Genomic DNA, 6,616 nt, shown 5'->3' with positions numbered 1-6,616 from the left:
TGCATCTTTTATTTCAATAAAAGTGGCATTGATAGCCTTTACTATGCCTATTTTACAAGTCTTCATGTTGCTGTTTGAAAACAGAAAGTTTGCCGCTGTTGCAATAATTCCCTAGAAAAGTCAGAATATGATAAAATGTTGAAACCTTTTGCATATTAAGCTCTGATAAATTTACTACAGTGGGAATTTTCTTTAATAATTTTTGGAGTTAGGAACGTATGGATCTGGCTGCATTCTTCACAGACTGTCCTGTTTAGGCAGATTACTGTTATGTTTGCATTGTTTGCATATGTTTGCTTCTTTAATGATTCTATTTGAGGATAGGACTATTAAATATGCAGAGGCATTTAGTATGCAATGTTGAATAATAATTTTAGTGATTTTCTACAGTAGAGTATGATAAGGTTTTTGCATTGGTTTATACTAACTTATCTCACGAGTCCTTGTTGAGTTCTGTGTGGATGAAGCTTTTGAGATTTAGGGAGACCGTGATATGAGAGGAATTAAGGAGACACAAAAGCTCAAGCTTGGGGATGCCAAAGGCATCCCAAGATAATATTTTAAGAAGTCTCAAGCGTCTAAGCTTGGGGATGCCCCAGTTGGCATCCCACCTTTTTTCTTCAACAACTATCGGTTAGTTTCGGTTGATCCTAAGTTTTTGCTTCTTCACATGATGTTTGCTATTCTTAAAATATCATTTTATTTTGCTTTGCTTGCTGTTTGAATAAAATACCAAGATATGAAATTCTTAAATGTTAGAGAGTCTTCACATAGTTGCATAATTATTCGACTACTCATTGAGCTTCACTTATATCTTTTGGAGTAGTTTGTTATTTGCTCTAGTGCTTCACTTATATCTTTTTAGAGCGCGGTGGTGGTTTTATTTTGAAGAATTAGATGAACTCTCATGCTTCACTTATATTATTTTGAGAGTCTTTAGAATAGCATGGTAGTTTACTTTGGTTATGAAACTAGTCCTAATATGATGGGCATCCAAGAGGGATATAATAAAAACTTTCATATAGAGTGCATTGAATACCATGAGAAGTTTGATACTTGATGATTGTTTTGAGATATGAGGATGGTAATATTAGATTCATGCTAGCTGAGTAGTTGTGAATTTGAGAAATACTTGTGTTGAAGTTTGTGATTCCCGTAGCATGCACGTATGGTGAACCGTTATGTGATGAAGTCGGAGCATGATTTATTTATTGATTGTCTTCCTTATGAGTGGCGGTCGGGGACGAGCGATGGTCTTTTCCTACCAATCTACCCCCCTAGGAGCATGCGCGTAGTACTTTGTTTCGATAACTAATAGATTTTTGCAATAAGTATGTGAGTTCTTTATGACTAATATTGAGTCCATGGATTATACGCACTCTCACCCTTCCACCATTGCTAGCCTCTCTAATACCGCGCACCTTTTCGCCGGTATCATAAACCCACCATATACCTTCCTCAAAACAGCCACCATACCTACCTATTATGGCATTTCCATAGCCATTCCGAGATATATTGCCATGCAAATTTCCACCATTCCGTTTATCATGACACATTCATCATTGTCATATTGCTTTGCATGATCATGTAGTTGACATTGTATTTGTGGCAAAACCACCATTCATAATTCTTTCAAACATGTCACTCATGAGTCATTGCACATCCCGGTACACCGCCGGAGGCATTCATATAGAGTCATATCTTGTTCTAAGTATCGAGTTGTAATTCTTGAGTTGTAAGTAAATAAAAGTGTGATGGTCATCATTATTAGAGCATTGTCCCAGTGAGGAAAGGATGATGGAGACTATGATTCCCCCATAAGTCGGGATGAGACTCCGGACAAAAATAAATAAATAAAAGAGGCCAAAGAAGCCCAAATAAAAAAAGGAAAAAAGAGACCATAAAAAAAGAGAAAGGCCCAAATAAAAAAATAATAAAAAATAAATAAAAAAATGAGAGAAAAAGAGAGAAGGGGCAATGCTAGTATCCTTTTACCACACTTGTGCTTCAAAGTAGCACCATGATCTTCATGATAGAGAGTCTCATATGTTGTCACTTTCATATACTAGTGGGAATATTTCATTATAGAACTTGGCTTGTATATTCCAATGGTGGGCTTCCTCAAAATGCCCTAGGTCTTCGTGAGCAAGCGAGTTGGATGCACACCCACTTAGTTTCTTTTTGAGCTTTCATACACTTATAGCTCTAGTGCATCCGTTGCATGACAATCCCTACTCACTCACATTGATATCTATTAATGGGCATCTCAATAGTCCGTTGATACGCCTAGTTGATGTCAGACTATATTCTCCCTTTTTTGTCTTCTCCACACCACCCATCTATTCCACCTATAGTGCTATATCCGTGGCTCACGCTCATGTATTGCGTGAAGATGGAAAAAGTTTGAGAACATCAAAAGTATGAAACAATTGTTTGGCTTGTCATCGGGGTTGTGCATGATTTAAATATTTTGTGTGGTGTAGATAGAGCATAGCCAGACTATATGATTTTGTAGGGATAGCTTTCTTTGGTCATGTTATTTTGAGAAGACATGATTGCTTTGTTAGTATGCTTGAAGTATTATTATTTTTATGTCAATATTAAACTTTTGTCTTGAATCTTATGGATCTGAATATTCTTACTACAATAAAGAGAAATACATGATGAATATGTTAGGTAGCATTCCACATCAAAAATTCTGTTTTTATCATTTACCTACTCGAGGACGAGCAGGAATTAAGCTTGGAGATGCTGATACGTCTCCAACGTATCTATAATTTTTGATTGTTCCATGCTATTATATTATCAACCTTGGATGTTTTATATGCATTTATATGCTATTTTATATGATTTTTGGGACTAACCTATTAACCCAGAGCCCAGTGCCAGTTTCTGTTTTTACCTTGTTTTAGAGTATCACAGGAAAGGAAAATCAAATGGAGTTCAATTGACCTGAAACTTCACGGAACTTATTTTTGGAAGGAAAGCAACCTGGGAGACTTGGAGTGCACATCAAGGAAGCTTCGAGAAAGCCACGAGGTAGGGGGGCGTGTGGGTGTCAGCCGGGCAGGGCGACCGTGGTGGCAAGCACACGGGCGTGCAGGCGCCGACGAGTGGGCGCGCACGGCTGCTACTTTCGCAGGGTGCGGGTGCGGGCGGCTGCTCTAGGCGGGGGCAAGGTGGCGAGCGGGCGCGGGTGGCTACAGAAGGCGGCGAGCGGGCGCGCGCAGTCGTTCGGGGCGCGGCGGCGGGTAGACGTTTTGGGGTTGGTCGCCGCATTGGGCTCCTCCAACAAAAGCCAAATGCGCATGTCCATTTTACCACCCTTTGCCATCCCAAACGGATGAAATCCGGACAAAACAGACATCTGTTTGGGATCGTGCGCTGAAGTTGGCCTTAGGCAATCGCCTCAGTTGGGGCCAGTTATGGGGGCAATACATCTCGGGAGCTCCTAAGCAGCGCTTTTGGCGCCGCTAACAGGTACTGGCGCCCGCGCGCTACCCACCTGGGCCTAGCCCAACAAGGGAGATGCGCCCGGTTGCCATGACCTGAACGAGTGAAAAAGCGCAAAAAAGGTCACCCTCTCCAGGAATCGAACTCTAGACGTCACCTTCACGTACAAGCGCACATAAATCAGTAGACCTACTCAACTCTAGTGCACGAGAAAAGTGTCAACAATATAAGGACATGCGGCCGCGCTATTTAATGTACTTAGTTTTCTGAATTATTTAAAATAACCGTAAACTTGAATAAGTTCATCAATTTATAAAAAAGTTCATCATTTTTGAAGAAAAGTTCATAAATCCGGAAAAAGTTCATTGGATTTGGAAAATAGTTCATTGATTTTGAAAAAAAATCATTCGATTTGAAAAAGAGTTCACGGATTTTCAAAAAGGGTTCAGAAAATCGGAAAAAGTTCAATTTTTTTGAACAAAAAGTTCACCAATCATTAAAAAAGTTCATCAAGATTAAAAAAGAGTTCACCGATTGGAAAAAGAGTCCACGGGTTTTCAGAAAAGGGTTCACAAATTCAAAAAAAGTTCAATTTTTTTGAAAAAACTGTTCATAAAGTTGGAAAAGGTTCATCGATTTTGAAAAAAAGTCCATCAGTCTGAAAAAGAGTTCACTGATTTTCAAAAAGGGTTCACGAATTCGAAAAAAGTTCACCAATCATGGAAAAAGTTAATCAAAAATGGAAAAAGGTTCATCGATTTTGGAAAAAAAAGTTTATCGATTTGAAAAAAGTTCATTCATTTTTTTAAATTTCACATAAAATCAAAAGGTTCTTCAAATTTGACAAAAAAACCTCAGAAAACTTTCAAAAGATCATCGATTTTTGAAAAAAATGCTCATGCATTCGAAAAAGGAAAAACAAATGTAAAGAAATTAAAAGAGAACGAACAATGAACTAAAAAACCATCACAAAAAGCTGTCCAGAAAAGAACAAAGACGAAAAACCGAGCTGGTAGCTTCCAAAGACAGAGCTTCCCCGAACTGAAGACAGGATAAGAAGAAAAACGAAGAGATTAGTCACAAGCGTGAAGAAGTCCTATTGGTTAGTGCCTTTGCAGCCGAAACGGGTGGTCTTGTGTTCAAATCTTGTTGCCCGCACCTTTTTCTGGAATTTAACAGAAGAAGAAAAAAAAGTTAAATTGGCTGGCCCATGTAGCATCGATGGGCACGAGGCGGGGTGTGCGCCCGTTTGCGCCGACGCTTGTAACGGGCGCTGTATAGCCATGTTTATATATATGAACGGATTTGCTATTTTACAGTTGAGTGTTTTTTAATTCATCGTCATTCAAATTTGTGTCCGTCTATCGTCGCGCGGAGATTCACGCTGGTTTTCTTTTTTCTCGCTGGCGCTGTGTTCGTTCGGGTTGGTTTTCTATTTTCGGGTTGGTTTTTCTTTGTCTCGACCCGAAACCGCACCCGTATGTTTCTGCTTGTGTTGTGGTCGTGTAGTTCCATATCTAGGATGAGTTTTCATCTCCGTGGATCCGTAGTTCATCTGTTTGTTTGTTGTTCATGGATCCCCCTCCATTTTTGTGCTGTAGATGGTGGAGGTATGCGGGTTCTAGGGTTTCTCCCCTGCTTGTTCACGTGGATGTATGCTTGTATATGTGGATGTAGGCTTACTGGTTGTTGCAGCGGTTGATTTGACTGTATTTTCTGCTAGATCCTTTGCCGTTAGATGATCTGAGTGGTTTTTTTTTACCTGATTATGCAATGTAGTTTTTGTAGTTGTAGGTGGCTGCTCATGATTTTCCCCTGGTAATTGAGGTGTGTCTGAATGTGTTCCAGCAATCTCTCTGAATTTGATGCTTCTATTTACTGTAGCTCAAAGTTACAGTGGATGTTACCCCCTAATTACTGTGTATCCTTGCAGATGTTGAGTGTAATTTATCGTTCAATTACATTGTAATTTGTCCTAGCAGTACTGTGTAATTTCCCCCCTAATTCCAGTGTAATCCTGATTACAGTGTATGTTCTGAGATATGCAAGATATTCAATGTATGTGTAGATTTTCAGTGTATTATGCTCTGGAATCACTGTGTAATTTGTCCTAGGATTTACACAGTAATTTAGCCCAACTACTAAGTAAACTATAATCATGTATCACAGTGTATGCACAGATTTACAGTGTATATGCTTAGATTTACAGTGGATATGTCCTAGGATATTCAGTGTATATGCCCAGATTTACAGTGTATTGTAAACCTGAATCACTGTGTAGTATGTCGTTGGACTTCACTGTAGTTTACTTAGTAAATTTAGCCCGAATACTCATGTAATTGCTGTGTAGTTTGTTCCAGAATCATTGTAGTTACCCTCCATTTTACTGTATTTTGTGCAAGAATATATGATAGCTTCTCCTGCATTTTTCCCTGTTAGTTGCCCCATATCTTCACTGCAACTTGTAATGTAGAGCTTCACTGCTATCTTATGCCCCTACTAAGTTGCACCTTTTGTAGTAAGTACTGTGAAACTTGGCCCCCTAATTTCTGAGTGGATAACTTGTCCTGTAGTTACGCTTAATTTCACTTAATTTTGTCACATTCTATCCTTTTGGTCACATTCCTATCCTTTTTTCTGAAGGTGCCAAAGTGTTTTGTTCATCTTATCTCATGTGTATATTGTCATCTATTTTTTACATTGCAATCCCATGTATATTTACATTGTATTTTGTCATGTAATTTTCACTTATTTGTAATCCAATGTATATTTCTGTGCAGGTTGGAGTGTAATTTTCACTTGATTACAGTTTATTTCCTGTGTAGTTTGTCTTGATTTCTTACTGTAATCCGATGCGTATTTACACTGTAAATTTTGTAGTGTAGTTTTCACTTTAATTTAGTGGTGTAAATTTCTCTATAATTACTGCATAGATGACCCTGTTTGTAGTGTAGTCTGATGCGTTATTACAGTGTACATTTACCCCTAATTACCGGGTAGTTACTCTGTAGTTACACTGTAACCCGATGTTTTTTTACAGTGTAATTTTACCCATAATTATTGTGTAGTTTGTACTGTAGTTACACTACAATTCGAATGTCCATTTCTGGTGTAATTTGTACCCATAATTACTGTGTAGGTTTGCACTGTTTTTACACTGCAA

This window comes from Triticum urartu, chromosome 2 (assembly GCF_003073215.2).
Source record: "Triticum urartu cultivar G1812 chromosome 2, Tu2.1, whole genome shotgun sequence".
Lineage (NCBI taxonomy): Eukaryota > Viridiplantae > Streptophyta > Magnoliopsida > Poales > Poaceae > Triticum > Triticum urartu.
This window is presented reverse-complemented; position numbering follows the sequence as displayed.